The 20,957-nt window shown below is 42.9% G+C and overlaps 1 long non-coding RNA gene across 1 annotated transcript in view; it reads right to left on the bottom strand.

Annotated features, from left to right (window-relative positions):
- LOC141571162 (uncharacterized) overlaps positions 1 to 20,957 on the bottom strand; it is a 122,052-nt gene that overhangs the window by 29,412 nt on the left and 71,683 nt on the right. The gene's annotated exons all lie outside the window — the stretch shown is intronic.

Here is a 20,957-nt window from a genome sequence, read left to right as displayed (position 1 = left end):
AAAAACAAAAAAAAACTGTTGAATGAATGAATTCACTCAGTTCCACTGCTTATTCATTATGTGTCCTAGCATAGTTTACTGAACCTGTCTAGGACTCAGTTTCTTCATCTGCACAATGAGAATGCTAGTTACCATAAAATACATAGTTATGCATAAAAGTTTGTAAAATGTCTGACACAGTAGCTGCACGGAGCAGGCCCTCCTGAAATTATAGCTCTCATGATGAACGTTATTATGGGGTGAGCAGTTCATAGCGACATCCCATTTTTGTCTTGTAAACTGATAGGCAGAGTTTGTTCTTCTAATTGGTGATGTCCTGAAAAAGGTATAGTGTCTGGCACAGAAAGGATGCTTGATAAATGTCTGATCAATAAATCAATTGTAAGCTAAAAACTTTACAATTCTATCCTTTAAAAATTCACCATGTGCATTGTTTACAATTTTAAAAATGGAATACAATTTAAATGTCAATCAATAGGAGAGTGGCTAACTAAGTACAGTACATCCATACAATGGAATTATGTCCCTGAATACATTGGGGTATAAAAACCGTTAGTTTTTGACATCTATAAATGAAATCACCAAGGCATAAGGAAAAGAGGAACCTTGACAATAAACACTTGAATTTACTTTAAGAAAGCAACAAGTGTACTTTTGCACTGATGTGTCCAGATTGGCTGTGAACTCCCTTCAGATTTACAAAGGGAGCTTCCGTAAAACGAGCACTATTCTAAGAACCAAGGGCTGGCCTCTCTCATGCTGACTCTGGCATTAAGTAGCTACTTGACTCTGCATCTCTCTCAGCCTCGTTTTGTCAAATGAAAGGCTTGGACTAGATGATCCCTGATGTTCTGCTGATTCTAGTGAGACCTGAACACTTCCTTTGCTAGTCACAGCCCTCATTGTCAACCATCATTTCCTAATGACACTCGTCCCTCCTCACCCACCTCTTAGCTTTCTGCAGTTTCAGTTCCCTGCAGTCAACAGCAGTCCAAAAATACTAAACGTAAAATTTTGGAAATAAACAATTCATAAGCTTTAAATTGTGTGATGTCTGGGTAGCGTGATGAAATCTCGTGATGTCCCATTTCATTTCTCCTGGGAGGAGAATCATCCCTTTGTCCAGGGTGTTCGTACTATATATGCTCCCCGCCATTAGTCACTTAGCTGTGTCAGTCACCAGATCGACTGTGGTGGTATTGCAGTGCTTGTGTCCAACTCACCCCTACTTTACTTCACAGTGGCCCCAAAGTGCAAGGGTAGTGATGCTGGCAATTCGGTTATGCCAAAGAGAAAGGAGAAAGTGCTTCCTTAAAGTGAAAAGGTAAGTACAGTACAATAAGATATTTTCAGAGGGAGAGAGAGAGAGACCACCACGTTCACATAACTTTTATTCCAGTGTAGTTTTATAACTGTTCTATCTTATTATTAGTTATTACTGTTAATCTCTTACTGTACCTAATTTATAAATTAAACTGCATAATAGGTGTGTAGATATAGGAACAACATAATATACATCGGACTTGGTCCTGTTCACAGTTTTAGGCATCCACCTGGGGTCTTGGAATGTATCCCCGTAGATAAGGGGGGACTATTGGAATAACAACAGCTTATCTGCATTGCTCAACTTCGTGAAATAATCACTGATAGTCTATCTGATGGTGGAGGAACCCAACTGGGGTCTAGAAACATAGCAAACCAGGCATTACTCTACCACCCTAACACTTTCTAATCCAAAATTCATGTTTGGAATCTAGAGCATGAGCTCAAATAACTGTCTGTGTAGTTTAGACACCCAAATTCAGAAATCGTAAATTTTCCAGGTTGATACTCTGCAGGATAGTAATTCACCAAATATTAGCTTGGTGCAAAAGTAATTGTGGTCTAAAAGGTTAAAAGTAACTGCAAAAACCACAATTACTTTTGCACCAACCTAATAATTGCCAATTCTTATTGGTGACATTACTTGATAATCTTATTACCCCCATTGTAGTAACAATTACCAAATACTCAGACTATAACCTGTAACTTGTAGCAGTACAGAATGATGCCAAGAATGCAGCCTTGATGTCAGCTAGACTTGGGTTCAAAACCCAGCTCAACCCTTAGTTGCGATAAGATGTTGGGAAACTCCCTTAATGCCATGAGCTTCTGTTTCCTGTAGAATGAGAAAAAGAGGGAGAATGTCTCCCTCAAAGGGCTGTTTTGATTACATTAAATGACATTTATAAGGCACCAGCTTTATTGCCTGATACGTGTTTTCATTTTCCTATTGAAAACTGGGGTCTGCTATTTCCATCTGTGGGAGGGCAGATGGAAGTTCAGAGTAATGGTGGCCCCACCTCTGCCACAAGCCAAGTCCAGAGCCCAATGCCCAAAAGGGCCGTATTTCCTGGCTCTAAATCTTAGTGTAGAACCATGATTGGTTCACACGCATGCTTCCTGAAGAGCCATTCCTCTTTCTAACATTTCTGAGCACTTTATTCCAATCACTAATCTGGTTTCTTGGGATTAAAATAGGAATAAGATACATTCCTTTAATGAAGTTATAGGCCAGTGAGGGAACACTGGAAAACAGCAAGAAACAATAAGGACGAAAAGAAATAAATAACACAACCTCCCCAAATACAGCATGATCAATAATGTAAATGGGGGTATTAAGTGTACTCTGGGAGCATTAAATCCTGCCTGACTATTTGAGAAAGGTCTCATGGAGCAAGGGGCATTAAACTGCCCCTTTGAGGATAAATAGGGATTCACTATATAGAGAAGGGAACTCTAGGCAGAGAAATAGTATTCTTAAGGCCACAAAAGCTCTAGTGACTAAAATAGGGTATGGGGTAGCATAGACAGTGACCTGTGGAATGCTGGGAAGTAAAGGAGTGTGCACTGAGGCATATTGTATCTCTAAAATAATGACTGTGGGTATTAGGGTATTTCTAGAACAGGAGCAGAAAGAAGGTACTATACCAGATGACTGCAACAATCCGGGCCAAATAAAAGGTCTGAACTTAAGTATTGGCAATGGGAATGGAGAGGGGAAAATGAATTCAAGAATCGTTTACAGGACAAAACAAAAGGATTTGTATATGACTGTATTGTGTTTGCCTGTTTGTTTCTTTGGCTGAACTGAGCTGCGTATTATATTCAGGGCCATATCGCAATCATCTGGATCTCTCCTTCTATGGTCCAGTATCCAGCAGGGTACCAGCTCAACCCTCCCTGGATGCCAGCAGCCTCAAATTCTTCTTGTGGTCGCAGGGAAATCACCCAGGTGGTCCTTCAAGGCTTCTGTAAGTCCCTCTTCTTGCTCATGATCCAGTCCTTATAAAGCCTAGACATCATAAAAGAGTTACATCCATCCCCTCCACCAGGTTTCCTGCTTGCACCCCCAAAGTTTTCCAGCTTGATTAAGAAACTCACAAAGGGTAACATAATCAAGAGATCTGAGAAGCCCAGTTTCTCAGGAGTAAAAATCACAACTTGTTCAGAGAAGCAAAATATAACTCTAAGACTTCCTTTACAGAGGTAGGAAAACTGATATTTAACAAATAGCAATAACAATAAAAGGGTAACAGGTCATCAATTGCCCACTACTCCATTCTCCCTGAAAAAGAAAAAAAATTAGCCTCCCACTTCAAGCTCTCTCAGAGATCACAACTTTGATATAAAAAGTGGGACAATTTAACCTTGTCAATTATAGGTTCCCATGTAATTCCCTAGCTCATAAAAATAATACGACCTTACATTTAGCAGAGGCCATTTTATTTCAGCAAAAATCAAATTGCTTTAATAAATGTATTCCACTGTGCCTCAAACCATCCCTTGCTGACAAAGAGACAGAATAAGTGGTTCTAATTTTGTTGCACAATCTAGCCACAGAGTTATCAAACAGTGGTCTAAGGTCGCCTATCACAGCACACAATTAATATCTCAGAGCTTGAATCAGAGGCTGAACACCTGGTTCATTACGTTGCTCACTAGGCCAGGCTGCACTTCATTCTTCAGTGTTCCTAAGCAACTACCATCCCATAAGTTATCTTAAAAGAGTCGTTTGATTAGAGGAAAGAAAGGGGGGGGGGGAAAGACTCTTGAAGAAAGAAAGGGCATGTAAACACATCTATGATCAGGAAACCAAGGTCCAAATAGGTTAAGTGATTTGTGCAAAGTCATACAGATATTGAGAAACAGAGCTATAGCTATATATATAAGCAGAGCCTTTTTCAATTATTTTGCAAAAACTGTGGCTCTTAATATCTTTATAAAAATCATAATAATACTTAACACTTACTAAGTATATATGAAACTGTGAAACACTTATTCTAAGTATTTCCTCATTAATTACTTACTTTTACTGATGAAGATACTGAGTGTTAGAATAGGTTAAATAATGCGCATGAAGCTACAGAACTAGGTAAGTAAAGGAACCAGGATTTGAATCCAGGTCTGATTAAGTCCCAGTTCTTACCACTATGCAGGGCTGCTCACCATGTCATAGAATTTCAGAATTTGAAGGAAACTTCTTCATAATCCTTTTCAATCCCCCACCACCAAAAGCAAAACAGCAAAACAGATTGCTTAATGGTACAGACTGGGGAAAAGAAAAATAAAATTTTTTTTAGAAATAGTTGTGATAGTTTCACAACATTGTGAATGTAATTAATGCCATTGAATTATATACTTAAATGGTTAACATGACAAATGTTATGTTAACTATATTACCACAACTAAAGATTCAACAATGAAATATACCAAAAACAATTGAATTGTACAGTTTAAGGGGCTGAATTATATAGCTATGTGAATTATATTTCTTCATTTTCTACAGAGATTCACAGAAATCCACTGTATCTTAACAAATCTTTGTGAATAAAATTGTAAGATATGACTGCCTTATTAAGGTTGTCTTGATCCCCAGACTGCTGGAAGATGTCTTAAACAGGAAATATCTGAATAACTTTCTCTTTAAGAATCAGCTGTAAAACCACTTGAACTCCAGAACAAAGGAGAGAAATCACAGTTCCTCAAGAAGAGGGAAAAACATGCCCACTTACAACATAAGTGACACCTTCCTTTTGGGACCTTCACAAAAGGACCCTGAGGTCTTTGGTCTTCCAGATGATGAGTATCGCTAGTCCCTAAATGGTATTGACCAAAAAGAGACCAATCACACCCCTTGAACAACTTCCACATCAATGGTTAGTCAGAAAATAAAAAGCTTATGAGCCAAGTGAAGAGCTAAGAAAACTACCTCAATGATTCAAGATAACAAAAGAAAGAGTTACATAGGAAGACAAAATGGAAAATTTAGACAAAATTCCTGAGCTGTTTGATTTGCCCAATAATTCTCAGCAGTAGTGTCCCAGAATACTAAGGTGTAGAGATTGGTTAGAGATGCCTCATTGTTATTAAAAATTAAGATACCAATGCTTGAAAATTATTTCTTTCCTTAAAAAAAATAAAGTAAGTAATTGTATGTAACCTACACAAAACTAAGTCACCTCATGCCCCAGTTTCTACATAAAACTTGCATTCAATGATCCAGTATAAATATGACAGAATGGAAGTGTATATTTAGCTTCACAAACCCAAATAAACTGTATTAAAGGAACAAAAAAGTTTTTTTAAAAAAACTATGAGAATAAAGACTGTAGGAAAGATAAGGGTGAATGAGACTACGAAATTTGGGGAAGATAAAAAATAAGTAGAGACGCTTTTTCCTCAGTGACTTACAAACCAGAGGAAGTTGCAAACAAAGTTGCTGAAGAGGGGGATGTTGCTAACACGTGAGCTGATTTTTCTAATAAGTTTTTTCCCAGGAAAGCCTCAGGAGTTGGAAACACCAGGCACTGCAGTCGGGATTGGTTCTAACTCTATATGCACCTTCTACTTCTTCTGATGATGTAGATTTCCCACCTCTTTAAGAGATTTCCCACCCCCTTTTTTTTAAAGCAAGATATTCTTTTTAAAAAGATAACATTTTTGAGTACATCAAAGAACTCAGGTCTGAACTCAGGTCTGAAGAACTCAGGTCAGAACTGAGTAACATGAATTGCAAACAAACTCCTCCCAGAAGAAATAAGACACATAAACCTTTTGCTTTGGGCAGAGAAAGAAAAGTAGTGGTGGTCACCACATAAGCAGGTAAAAAGACATCAACTAAAATGTTAATTGATTGTCAAATGGCATGTCAGCTTAGGAAAGTTGGAAGTCCCAGGCACAAAGGGAGTTAGTAGTCACAACTATCAAATTGTGTTGTTAATGAGCTCTTTCAATCTGGAAACTTGTTCTCCAGTTCTGGAAATTTTTCTTCTATTATGTCTTTCATATTTTCCTTCCATCCGTTTTCTGTTTGCTCACCCTGAATGTCAGGTTTTCTGAACTGATTTCCTAATTTTATCATTTTCTATTTTGTATTTCTTTACCTTCTTTTCCATTTACACTCGAAAGACTTTTTTTTCTTTTCAATTTTGTCTTTTCATGTTTTCCATTGAATTTTCAATTTCAGTCTGCAGGAAAGAGTTAACAGAGCAGGCCTGATGTTGCTATCTCTATGAGGTTTTGAGAATAACTCCTTGAACCTGGCCTCTGGTGTGTTCCCCAGGCTACTAAGAGATAAGGTTGTTTCATGTGCCTGGGGCACTGAATTCTGTTCTATCAGCTTGTCTACATTGTTTGTGCAAACACTGTGATTTAGGATGAACACCTGCTTTCCTTCTGAGAGTCTGAAACTTCAGTAATTGTGGCTGGTTGCATAGGCAAGACAGTGCCTGAATGACCAGCAATAAAAACTCTGAGTCTTAAGAGGGCTTATCTGGGCAAAAGCACCACACGTGCCCCTACATTTCATTGCTGAAGGCCAACGCAGGTTTTGTGCAATAGCCCCACACTACCCAGAGAGGAAACTCTGGAAGCCGGCAGTAAACTCCCCCAGACTCTGTCTAATGTGTCTTCCCCTTGCTGATCCTGCTGCGATCCTTTTGCTGTAATAAACAACAGCCATGATTACAACTACCCCTGAGTCTGAGTCCTAGAAAATCACTGAACATATGGGTAGTCATGGGAACCCCCAAGACTTTCAGCTACCATATTTTTTAAATTTCTATGTGTTCTGTTTTGTTGTTTGATTGTACCTCTTTTTAAAAAAACATAGCACGCTGCTCTTGTTTAAGGGATCAAATATCTTCTCTTCTCTCTTGGAGAATTTTAATTCTAAACATTGTAGCTTTTGCTCCATATATTGTCTTTCTTCCCCTCTGCTTAGTTTGGTCTCTCTTTTTAATGTGGGAGGCTTTCCTTAAATATTTCATGATACCTGATTGTCCATTGATGGCTAATGATAGGGAACGAAAAAGCTGATGGAGGCTGTGTTTGCATGGCAAAGGCTCGTTAAGTGGTGGGCTTGATCGTTGGGTGAGCTGGCATTCTTCACAGGGGATGTCAGTATATACAAGTCTTTGACCTGGAAACAGTTTCTACAGAGAAGAGTCCTTTCATTTTCTCCCTGTGAAGTGCATGCGGGGCTGCTGTAATTTTGTGAATAGACTAGGCAGTGGTTTTCAAACTTTAGTGCACATCTGGAGATATGTATATGGGGCTCTGGGTCTGGGCCAACAAGTATTTGGGGCGGGCCCAGCCCATATGTACTGTGTTTCCCCGAAAATAATACCTAGCCGGACTATCAGCTCTAATGTGTATTTTGGAGCAAAAATTAATATAAGACTCAGTCTTATTTTAATATAATATGAGACCAGGTCTATAATATAATATAATATAATATAATATAATATAATATAATATAATATAATATAATATAATATAATAATACCGGGTCTTATATTAATTTTTGCTCCAAAAGACGCATTAGAGCTGATGGTCCAGCTCGATCTTATTTTTGGGGAAATACAGTATCTGCCCCCAAACTCCCAGCTCCCATGCGGTACCTCTCCTGCTTCCTCCCGGGTGGCCATTCCACCTCTGTTTGGCACAGACCTCTATCTCCTTCTTGGGGCCCTCAGGATTGCCTACTTTCGACTCTGTTCATAGGCTATCTGCCCCCTCTCTAGGGCCGCCTCCTATTCTCACCCCCGTCAGACAGGTTATGGAACAGGACGCAGTCTCCTTTGCTTCCCTCGTTTTCTGCTTCCCCCAAATAAGCTCTGTTTTTCATAAGTATACTACTAACCAAGTCAGGGAAACAAAAGCATGGCAAATGTGAGATCAGGGCAGAGGTTTCTGAATGCTTACAAAGTTCTAGACATTGTTGCCCTTATTTTTGGTTCCTAATGCTACTGGCCCAGCTCCCACCTTGCCACGGCCTCCAGCCCATACGACGGTACTGTAAAAATAAATAAATAAAAATAAGAAAATCGACGTTTTTCTTTTCTTATTGCACAAGTAATCTAGGGTTATAGTAGAAAAAGTACAGGTCACATTCCCCATTCCCCACACATACACATACTCAAATGGAAATTTAAGTCATTCATAATCCCTCCACCCACTATTAACATGTTGGTCTATTCTTTCCAGGATTTCTTCTATTCAAGAATGTTGATTTACCCACATTATAATACTGATTTTCAAGATAGGGATTGTATTGTGCATATTTTTTGTAACTGCCCTTTTTTATTTAATAAATAACAGGCATCTGCGTAGGTAAGTAAATATAATTCACAAGCCCATTTTAATTATTTACTTTATATGGATGTGCCATAATTTATTTAACTATTACCACATTGATGGACATTGAGGTTGTTTTCAGTTGTGTGCTGTTATAAATATTGCAGGGGTCAGCATGCTTTCACAAATGCCTGCACAGCCACCTGACGCTAATCTTAGCTATGAAATCTAGGGAGGTCTGAGACAAGGTTTCCTAATTTACACCCCACTAGCAGAGGCCTCTTTTGCTACATCATTGCTAACACTGCATATGGGCATCCTTTTAAGTGTTTGATCGCCTATTAGGCAAAAACTACATTTTGTTTGTCTTTGTCTTTGCATTTCTTTGATATTGAATACATTTTCTTCCACATCTTTACTTGTCACTTGTTTTCTTTCATGACTTGCTTGTTCTTGCCCATTTTTCTATTAGGATGATCAGCTTATTTCACTCCTTTGTAACAGTTCTTTGTGTGCTAAATATAGTAATTTTCAGTCTGACACATACATTGCTAATTTTCCCCCAGTTTATCATTTGCCTTGTTATAGGCTGATGGTACTTCTGGACAGTTAGAAAATACAGACCTCCTGGTCACGTCTGTCCATATTTCCCTTTATGGTGTCTGGGTGCATTTTCCTTGTGCGTTTTCTAAAAAGGCCTGCACTTCCTCCCATGCCTGCTAAAATATTTACCAACATTTCCTTCTAGTAGTTTTACCCTTTTGTTTGTTTATATTTAAGTCTTTACTCCATCTGAATTTATACTAGTATATGGCATGTGTATTAGTCAATGCTCTTCAGAGAAATAGAACCAGTAAGGTGTGTGTGAGAGAGAAAAGAGAGAGAGAGAGAGAGAGACAGAGAGAGAGAGAGAGAGAGAGAGAGAGAGAGAGAGAGAGAGAGAAAAGACCCACGGAAGAGTTGACATAGATAGCAGCTTGTGCCCCATGGCCATCTGCTGGCCAAATTCCCTCTTTCTCAGGGAACCTCAGTCTTTTTTTCTCCTAAGGCTTTTAGTTGATTGGAGAAGGCCCACCCCCATTATGGAGCGTAGTCTACTTTACTCCCAGTCTATTGATTTAAATGTTAATCTCAATTCAAAAATACCTTCACACAGACATCGAGGCTGGTGGTTGACAACGTGGCCCAGCCAAGTTGACACATGAAATGAACCATCATAGTGTGAGTCAGGGATCTAACTTTAACTTTGCCCTCACCTTTCTGAAAGAGGAGCCCATGAAGCCCTGACTCCTTCATATTCTCTTCTGTTGTTCTTCTGAGGGGTCTAAATGGAGGTGTTCAACAAATGTCTTTCTCTCTCTGAGCTCAACCTTCCTGTCTCTAATCCTACTGGAGTCTTTTCAGGCCCCTAGACCTCAAAAGACAAACTGGGGCAAGCAATGGGTGGGATGCAGTGTCCTCTTATCTCCAAAAGTGGGGAGCTCGGACCACAGCAGACAAAAGGCAGGCCCCATCCTGATCGCTGCGGGGATCTTTGCCCCTGATGCTGCCCCTTTAGAAACAGCCACGACACCTTACTTTTCTACTTATCCTCACACTCTAGAGAGACTTTGTTCTCAACTACACAGCAGAATCCAGGAGCTCTACATCAGGACCTTGTGAGGACGACATGGAGCCCCAGTGAAAAGTTCTGCCGAAACATACAACATTATTACTATTAAAAAATACCAGCCATTAAGTACTTTGAGAGCTTCAGACGAAAGTTTCGCAAACATGCCAGAGTGTTATATAATAAGGATGATAAGCTTCGAAGTGCCTCACACTTGCTTTGTGATCAAAACAGACAAGTCTTTACATACATACAATATTAATAAATCAGATGCCCCTTTAAAGGTACTTAAGCAGGTCTGAGCTTCCTTTCTTGTGACTCTGTGATCACATTGAAGATACACACCCTGCTCTGTGGGCTCCAGAACCCCAGGCTTTCGTCCTGCTGGCTTGGCAGGAATTTGTCTGGGAGGCCCGTCCTAGCTGGGAGTGTGAAGGATAACCAATGGAGCACCATCCCTTGCACTTTGCAGCTTCCCGAATGCCAGCTCCCATTACATGGGCACCAGAATGGACTCAGGGACGTCGATAGCACGCCAGGCTGCCCATCTTCCAGTCAGGCAACTCAGCCAACCTGCAGCAAATGCGGCCTGGTCTTAGCTATTCAGAACTGAATAATCGGCTCGGACATACATGCCTGCTGACTTGCATTTGGTGCCCCCATTTGAATTTGAATTCTTTCATTATACCACAGAGCATCCTTTCTAGAGGCCCAGATCTTCCCACAATAATTAGACTCTTCCTAAGGCACGAGGAAGGTTGACTTATTCTTTGTGCCTCCCTGAGTTGATTGTATTTAAATAAGGGGGCACTTGCTTTCTGAGTCAATTAGAAGAAAAGAGGTGAAGTGAGTGAGGCTCAACTCCCTGTTCTGCAGTGCAGACATCAATGCTAAAAATGCCTCCTCCTGCCTAGGTGGTACAGAAACACCTCCTTGGGCACCACAGGAAGGGAGCCTTGGAAAATTGGACTTTCGGTGTGTGCTTCCAAGTGAATCAAGGCACTAACAGCCCTGGGACGCTCTATAAGGTTGTGACAGTGTGGTTTGTGTGTGTCACGATAAAGGGTTCTGTTGCTGCTTCAATGCATTTATACGCCCTTGTTGAGACAGCAGGTGACTAGAGGGGAAAGGAATCCTGTTTGGTGTATTTTCTTTAAATCCTTTGGAAAGAAGGATCTAAGGAGCCAGGCTGCATAGAAATGTAATTGTGACTCTCAGCAGGTTGAGACTCAGTCACAGGGAGCCAGAGCAGCGGGTTTTATACAAGCCATTCACTCATTCTTTCTTTCTTCCTTTCTTTTATTCATTATTTCCGTTACTGAGTGCCTCTGTTATGTACCAGGCTCTGGGTAGAATACAGTCCCACCTTGATGAGCTGAAAGTATTTGTATGAGAAGTGGTTGGTAAGGGTACAGAGCTAAGGGCAGGGGAGACAAGCAGACAGGTTATTAATGCACTGTGATAATTATTAAACGGTGGTGGGTACAAGTACCAACATTCAGATGGGGGAAAATTTACTAGCACTGGTGCCAGAAAAGGGTGGGAAGGAAAGGAAAGCCTTTACAGAGGACGGAAAGGTTTATCTGTTTTGAATATGAGTAGGAACTTGTCAGGCAGATGAAGAAGTAGGCAGGGGAAAAAAAAAGAAAGGCACTCAAGTCAGATACAGGAAAAGGTACAAAATAGAGGGGGTGTAAAACAACATGGTGTACACAGGGTACAAGAGTTCAGTACAGCTCAAGATTGGGAGCATGGAGCCGGGGGCAGCAAAAACGAGCCTAGAGAGGTAGTCAGAGACCAGATCCACAGGGACCTCCAACACCATGACCATGAGTACAATAAGCTGTATCCTAGAAGTTGGGGTTACTTGACACAAACCATCGCTGCCTACATCTACCCCTTCTGTAAGGCCTATGGGCCAAGCAGATCCCCCAAAGAGCTAAGCCTATGGTACATTTACTGTTTGACCTGGTTAATATGCTAATAAAGTGTGGATGGGCACAGGCCTAGGGCCAAAGCCCCGTGGGAGCCACTGGGGATCTGCTTCCTTATCGCTGCCCATCCACTGATTGGTATCCACTGGGTACAGCTATGCAGCCATCACATGATATCTGTAGTCAGCCCATCTTTCCACATCTTGCCTTCAATGATGTCAGAAGAGACACACCTTGCTGTCATCTGGATATACTGTGCTCACTCCATTCCTGCTCAGCCTTTCTAATGGCCTTAATCAAAAAGGGAAATTAGATTACTCAGGCATGACCTGTTTTACTGAAACGCTACTGGCTTAGTGGGACTGCTGCTTAATTTATAAGCACTCATAAGCCATTAGCGGAATAATCTTTTATGGAATTTTACCTAAGACTGGTGACAAACTCATGAATTCATAGTTGGTAGGTGTGGGGGAGAGGAAAAAATTGTGTTTCCTAAAAATCAGGACATTGGCCCATCCTTAGTCCTTCAGTTGGGTTCCTATTTTCTGAGTCCCTCAGGTTATCAATAGTGGTACTGTGGTCTCACCAGCAAATCTCCCAGTAGTTTGTACAGTGATTTGTTTAGTCCAGGAGACATGGACTCATTTAGTATCGCTCCTACCCAACTTCACCCATCTCAGGGGCTTTTATCAGCCAGGCTCAGTCTTCTTAGTAGGAACCGCCTTGTCCCTGACAGAGAAGAAACAGCAAAATTGGAGTCACCCATTAATCTTTCTGGTTCTTGACTAGCTGTTAGGTGTTCTCAGTGGGTGTAAATTTCTTTTTTAAACTTTGGCTGGCTCAGAGCATTAACTCTCATATTCCATGCATTTTGTTTCAGCGTTTAACATTCCCCAACATCCAAAGTGCACAGGACAAGTGCTTCCAAAGAGATAAGTGATGGTCCCTAAAACCAAACATTTGAACTGAGTCTGAGTCACACAAGGGATTTAGTGCTTCAGGAATTCTCTCAGAAGTCATACATCATAAGGACATATACAGGAGCAAGAGTCTTGCAAATCAGCCTTGACAGGAGAGAGTCTTTGAACTCATCCACTTCTGTACAATTCCATTTCAGTATGTCTCTTTTGCATTACTTGAGAATAAAGATAGATTTAGCGGTGAGAAGACGGATTATCTCTATGAACCTCAGTCTCTTAATTTATAAAATGAAGAATTCTGGTAAGATGACTTCTAAGGTCCCTTCCAGTTGGAAAGTTTCACAGCCCCAGAAAACTGAAGGAAGAACTAAAATTCATGGAAGGCCTATTACAGACGGGGCATTGTGCTAGCCTCTTACCACCTCATTTAATGTAGACAACAATCTCATGAGCTGGCCCTATTTGGCAGACAGGAAGCTAAAGTTTACAGATATTATGCACCTTGCCCAAGATAACACAACTATTAATCCTAAGTAAGGGACAGAGTAAGAATTCAAATACTAATCTGTCTACATTATTGATTCTCGGCTGGGGTGATTTGCCCCCTAGGGGAAATTTGGCAATATCTGGAGACATTTTTTGGTGGTCACACCTAGGAAATTGTTACTGGCACCTAGTAAGTAGAGGCCAGAGATGCTTCTACGTTTCCTACAATGCACAGACAACCCCCACAACAAGGAATTATCTGGCCCAAAATGTCAATGTACCGAGGGTGTGAAATCCTAATCTATATAGCAGACCCAAGTGGTATGCAAATAATCTAAGTCACTTTTTGAATTCAGAAAATATTAGTCATTGCTATACACAAAGTTTTCTATACAAAGACCGCCAGCCACAGAGAAGAATGAAAATATTCCCAAAAGGGACGTGTCCATTGTCCACGTCTGAGTATGTCGCACTATATTCCATAATATGCCCACAATTGTGTAACAGAATACAAACATTTCAAAGGCTCTCCTCCCAAATCTTTGGATAAAATCCTAGAAGACATGCCATGCTTATCCTATGGCTTCACAGATCCACTCACTCACCACTCATATGCCATGAGTGTGGGAGTCCCATCTTGAAAAGCATTTCTTTAGGTAGTAAGAGGGAATAAATTGTCTATTGGCAAAACTAGCCATCTCTTGAAGGCCTTAGCCAGAAAAAAATTATAGTTCTGAATGTAAAAGTGTGATGAAAGAGAGAAGAGATAAATGAGTGAAATATGAGGAAAAACCTCAAAGTCATCTACTTTGGCCATTTCATTTTACAGATAAAGAACCAAAGAGCAAAGAGATCAAGTGACTTGCCAAAAACACACAGCACGTAATGGACAGGTCCAAAGGTCACACAGCAAACACTCAACACTAATTAAAAAATTATTTCTTAAACAAATAAACAAATCAGCCCAGACCGGTCTCCTGATGCACAGTCCACTGTGGCAGACCCTGTCCATTGCCTACCCAACAGCCACTTGCACACACTCCCTTCCTTGATGCATAACCCAGATTCTGTTCAGGGGTTGGTCAGATAACAACGTGCTCAGGGAAGGTAGAGTTCACCCTTTTCTAGGTGATGAATCATCTAACCTAGTCATGGTAATATCATTCCTATTTGTCAACAACTGGTTTACGGGAGGACCCATAACATAGCTATATGGCCAGTGATGGATGGAAACTAGACTTTTGGTGGTGAACACACTACAGTATATAGAGATATCAAATTACAGTGTTGTACACTGAAACCATCCTAACCAGAACAGCCTGGTACCTGCCACCTGGTACTAGAGTGATTTCAAGGATGTCTTCATGCTCCATTTAATCTTTTGAATTTCAGCTTGGAAGTTAACCCCACTTCCACTAGTGAGAGTCCATTATTCTCCATTCATTGAGGGTACAATAGAGGACATTAGGTATGGGATACAATTTGGACTGGATGAACTACAATGCTGTACAAACAAGGAGCTTCTCTAACACCAAAATAGTTTAGGGTAGTTACCATGAACAATGATTGTGATGCCATTATGTAACCTTTACTTTGAGGTAACTAGGTATCTGTTTAAAATGGAAGGAGGTTTCTGTTGTTTTCAGAGAGAAGTATATCAATCAGGGTGAATTTTAGTTGTAAACAAAACCATTTGACCTAGTTTACGCGGAAAACAGATGTAGTAAAGGCTATTAGGAAACTCACAGAAGGCCTGAGGGGGCTAAAGGTTATGATGTCTCCAGGAATAACCCCCACATCACAACACAGAGTTGCCCCAGAGAGCCATAACTGCTGCACCACTGGGCAGAGACACCCAGCTCACCTCACCAGCACAGGCAGGGTCTGAGGGTTATCTCTGACACCTCTGCCCCTGACCCCGCAAAGAATTGCATCCATTTGTGACCACCATCACCAAAGTGGATTTTGTGGCATCGCTTCTTCATGTCACAGGCCTCCAAAAATATTTCAGTGTCTCTGATCAGTGAAGCTAGATTACTCGGTCTGGATCCTGACTGCAAGGAAGGCTAAGGAAGGCAAGTTTCTGGCCTTTCCCTTGGGTTGGCATGGACCTAAAAGGTGAAGAATTCTCCAACTGTATACATCTGTAAGTTAAAGATGTCTAGACTTTTAAAGAATAAAATTAGTTTAATCACCATCCTAATGCTATCAGGAAGAAAGGGAGAGGGGGATGTCATTTGGGAGCTTCACCCTTTACCTAGTTTCACAAACAAGAAAACTCCTTGCCACCTGGTCTCCTCTTACCTCCCACGTTAAATCTTGATAGTTCTACTCTTCAACTCTCTCTAGTGTCTGCTCTCCCTCTCCATCCCCTCTGCCCTGGTTTAGGCCCACATCAGTTCTCACCTGGACTTCTGAAACAGCCACCTAACTGGTCTCCCCACCTCTAGTCTGATTCCTCACCTTGCTCCAAGAATGTTTGTAAAACACGAGTCTGATCATGTCACTCCCCTACTTAAAGAGTTTAATAGTTCCCATTGTTCACAGAAGAGTATGGAAAGCTGTTCATTACTGGACCCTGCCCACCTTTCCAACTTCATCTTCTGCCATATCCCATATACCCCCTAGTGTAGAGGGCACATTCCCTAGTCACAGGCAACTTAGCAGAACCATTCTGAATGTTTTTGTTCACATGGCTTTCCTTTTGTTTCATTTGCCTGGAGTTCTGCCCTATGTCTATCTGTGAAATCCTCCTTTTTACTTATGGCCAGGTTAAGTGTCACCTCCTCTGTTTCTGGAGAGAATGTGGAACCCCGTTCTCTATGCATTGGTAGCATTTTGCATAGACGTCTCCTGTGACAGCCATCTCGCGGTGTGCTCCTGCTGGAACCCCTGATGTTCCTTCTCTAGCTCAGGAGCATCTGAGCAGAGGCATGGGTCCTATGTCAGCATTCACTGAGCCCTGACTGCCTGGCTGCAGGGACGATGGGTTCAGCGCGTAACCAAACAGGTAGCAACTTAGATTTGATCCGATTTCTTTCATACAGTATTCTAGGTTTTTGTGGGGTTTTCTTTGGTCGGGGGCGGTTAATTGTAATAAATAAATTAGCTAGGTCTGATATTACTCGAATTAAATGGCCCATTAGAGATAGATGCTCGATACATCAACAGATAAATAAAATGATACCTTTCAGAATATTATAGTTTTCAGATAGAGGCTTTTCAAATTTGATTTCTTAACTCACTCCTTTTATCCAAGCACAACATCCATAACCTTAACATTTTAGAAAACATGTTGTGTTCGCTGATACTTTTAATACTTCATTGTGTCAGCAGCTGGACGTGTGCCCATGACCAGGAAGCAACCTACCTAAGAAGACTTGCCACGTGCTTTGAGTTCTGAGAGGAAAACTTCCTGGTGGGGACGGTTAGGACGATGAGAATTAAGACTGTGTTTGCCTTAACGCTCAGGACTCACAGGAGCAGGGATTTTTGCCTGTTTCGTTCACACACGTAGCGCAGGGGCTTAGAACAGTGTCTGGTATGTAGACCTTCAACAAATATCTGTTGAATGAGTGACCGTATAAAGGCCCGACATTTGTTAGGAAAAGAAGGGTGGCTTTAGCAGTTCTGCTGGTCAGGGAAGGCCTCTCTGAGGAGACTACACATGAGCAACCACCTGAATGATGTGACAGAGGGAGCCACGAGGGTCCGGAAGAAGAGTGTCCAGCTCCCCACCCCCAACCACTGCCCTAACAGCTAAATTATTAGGACACAAAGTGCATCTCTTCTCACTTCCACGGCTCCCCTTGGTGATTTACTTTAATTTCTAACATAACTCACATACCAGGGGGAGGTTGATGTTCCTTCTGCCATTAAGGTGGTCTCAAAATCCCCACTCCATGCCCTGTGGCAGTTCCATGGCCCCGCTCAGATTCCATAGCTCCCGGCACTCTGAGGTCTCTCTTGGATCTCATTTCCACACCTGTGGTCTCCAATTTGATCTAGGTGTTTAACAAAGTCCTTTCCACGATGCTGCCTTCCCCAGAGTCACACACACGCACAAACCCACTCACACAATGATTCGTGAATATTAATTGACTTAATATGTGGACTCTCTATTGAAAATGACTTTTGGGCATCCGACTGTAGGGGACTCTCTATTGGCCCATCACCCCACAAAGTCCTTTACACCATCTTCCCAGCTTCTCTCAGTCCCTCCCCCGACCTCAGCCCACCCCCTGCTTTCTCTGGTCCTCACCTCCTCCTCCCTCATGCCTCTTCACTCTTAGGAGCAAAGAACAATTTCTTCTTCTTGTCTCATGCAGAGCAGTTGGGCCAGCATCTTTTACTACCTTGTTTCCTACTCTCTGGACTTCACATTCCACCCAGGCAGATTCTCAAGGCAAACTAGAAAAGTGTCGCCCAGGCGCAAGCTCATAGTATCAGCTGTTTGGTTCATCTTTTCACTTTGTTATACTGGGGAATCCCAGTACCAGTTCCACTGTGGGAATAAACACAGTGGCGGAGGGTACCAAGCCAGTCAGGGAGGGGGTGCTGACAGGATGACTTTGCAGAGGAGGTGACATCTGCAGGAGGTATAGGGGTGAGAAGGTGAAGGGAGATGACACATCTGACGGCGCCCGGCACACTTAGCATTTGTAGAGCAGTACCTGCGTGTGGGGAGGTGAACCTAGAGAGGTAGTTAGCAGGGGCCAACCCAACATGTTTAGCGCCTCAGCTAAAGGGTTCTAATTGCATTCAGCAAGCGACATGGAGCCAGGGAAGGATTCTGAAGGATAACACAAATAGATTTGAACTGTTTTCTCTTTCTAAGAATCACTGCAAGGACCCCATTGAGAATGGATAGAGGGGAGAGACCCTGGAGAGAGAGTGCCTGTGGATTGGGGAAGGGACACAGTGCCAGAGTGCTGGCCATGGAGATGGAGAAGTGGGGACTATTAGCTGTGTAACAGGTGGACTTGACACAGGCTGGTGACTGACTGGCCAGTGAGGGCACAGGGGTCATAGTGAGGATGCGAGGGTCAGGATCACAGCAGGTGTCCAGCTAGGCAGCTGGTGGCTGGTGCGGCCTTCCTCTGGGAGCTGGGGCTCAGACAGGACCCCAAACAAGTTTGGGGGCAGCTGATGGATTGATTCTCTCTAGTCTTCCTGTGCTTGGTGACTGGATAGGCTCCCATCTCTGTCAGCTGCAGCTCTGTGCCAGCCACAGCTGGACATCTTTGAGCATTTCCTGTGCTGGCTGGTGGCTGGTGATTTGCGGCCTCGCCCCCACCCACACACACACAGAAAGGGAAGGCTGGAGCAGCTGAGCGCAGGGAAGAAAGCACTGTGGGGAGCTTTGAGTGGTTTACTGGCTGTGTGACCTCTGAGTAATTTCATGACCCTCTCAGTTCTAGATTCCCTATCTACAACTTAGCGATGGGCAGAATCTTTACTTTAGACTTGTGTTTTTAGGATTTCACATCAGGCACATGAAAGTGATTCTGTAAATTGTAAAATCCTCTAAGGGGAGTGAAGGGAACTAAAATTTATAGCTCTATGAACTGAAATTTTCCACCCACCCCCAACTCCTCTCAGGAAAGATCTGGGGGTTCATGGAGATGGAATTTGTAGAAGTTTCAATCCACTGCCCTTGACTCAGAGTCCCTTTGTAATGAAAATAGGCCCTGGAAGGAGGAGAATGTACCATTATCACGATGCTGTCAAGGTTAATATTTCACAACATTTAGGGTCATAGTCACTTGAATTGGAGGAATTTCATGTTATGCCAAACTGTATGAGCTTCATAAGAAAATAATTCTCGTACAGACATTTGCCTTGAGATTAATCAGGAGGAAAGTGGGCTCAGTTGTTTTTGTCAGAGAGAAACCAAACTGAAGTCCAGTCCTCACCCGCCCCCAGGCCGCCCCCCAAGCCTAGCCCATCGCCCACCCTTTAGCATGAGCAGGAGCCTGGGCAGAAATAAAACCTGTCTTCACATACAGCTGCAGGCTGCAGTGCAGAGTGCAAGACACTGGGACTCCATTCTGTAGCGAGGAATAGAGTGTCTGGAAGGAGGAGCATGTAGACAGCACACAGGGGACATCTTACAAAGGAGGGAGGAGGACAAGTGAAGGTTGGGGATACAAAATTGGGGGAACAAGAGAGCACCCAAGTGGGACCTCCTTCAAATGGCCAAACAGTGAAACTATTCTCCACCCTACCCTCCCCTCAGTACAGCTGAAGGGATGACTTAGCCAGAGCCCGCATTTCAGTCTTTCATCCTGACGCTCTTTACAGGGATCTGTATGCCCTTTAGTAGAGAACAGCTCAAACCTCCAGCAGAGCTCAGTGAGGACTCTGTTTCAGGAAGCTGGGCCTCACCTCTACCTCATCTCCTGGCAGAAGCTGCCCTGCTACTCTTGGGTATTTCCAGGCAGAGAGGATTAAGGAGTAGCAAATGCCAGTCCCAGCCAGGAGATACTGGACCAGTCTCTTATTCTGCTACTGCCTTTTCCCCTGGGTTGGTAAAGGACATTCACAATGGGACAGATAGGAAGAGTCTCACCTTGTCTACCCAGGACAGTTGGCACACTGAGGAATGCTGCCCTCCCTTGAGCGATGAAGAGGCTCAGAGGAAGAGTTTGCATGAGCACCATCTCATCCAGACAGTACGAGAGGGAGCAAGAAGTCAGCACCATCTGTGTACAAAGTCCCTCTGTGTACAAAGCCCAAGTGCTTCCTGCCACGCCAGCAGTGTACACATCTGCTAAGCTGGAGAGCCAGCCCTGGCTCGTTTGCCCCTTTCCTGATGGAGCTGACTCTGGTTCCCTTTCCCCTAAAACTCCATCCCCACCCCACCCCCAACACACACACACACACACACACACACACACACACACACACACTGCTGCTGCCACCACCACTCTCACCCATAAGAACAAGTTCCAACCCATTAACTGGACACATGGCTATACCGAACACCATCCCCAGCCCTGGCCCTGTGCTGGCTCAGGGAGGGGGAGACCCTGAGCTGCCCCTGCCCACAGGAGTTCTCAGTGTGATGTGAAGACAGTCCTAGAGGCATGTGACAGTGACATGCCCTTTCAGTTCTAGGGTTCTGGAAGCCCTCTGCAAAGACCCAACAGTCCTCCCCACTCCATCCTGGGAAGTGGGTACCTGAGAAGAGGGAATGTCCCCAGGTGGCAGAGGGGCCATGTGGGGAGCACTAGGGGGAGAGGGAGCAGGCTCCCTGATGCCCCGAGGATCTCCACTCCATTCGGGGCCTCAAGCCCTCCTCCCATGCCAGGCTGCTTGCAGTGGAGGCGCAGCCACTGGAGACAGTGAGTGTGGCTGGAGCAAGCCCACGGAATAACCGCGAGTAAC

This window comes from Rhinolophus sinicus, chromosome 16, assembly GCF_057876585.1.
Source record: "Rhinolophus sinicus isolate RSI-liver-muscle chromosome 16, RSI-T2T, whole genome shotgun sequence".
Lineage (NCBI taxonomy): Eukaryota > Metazoa > Chordata > Mammalia > Chiroptera > Rhinolophidae > Rhinolophus > Rhinolophus sinicus.
The sequence above is the reverse complement of the archived record's forward strand: the minus strand, read 5'-3'. Positions and strand labels throughout refer to the sequence as shown.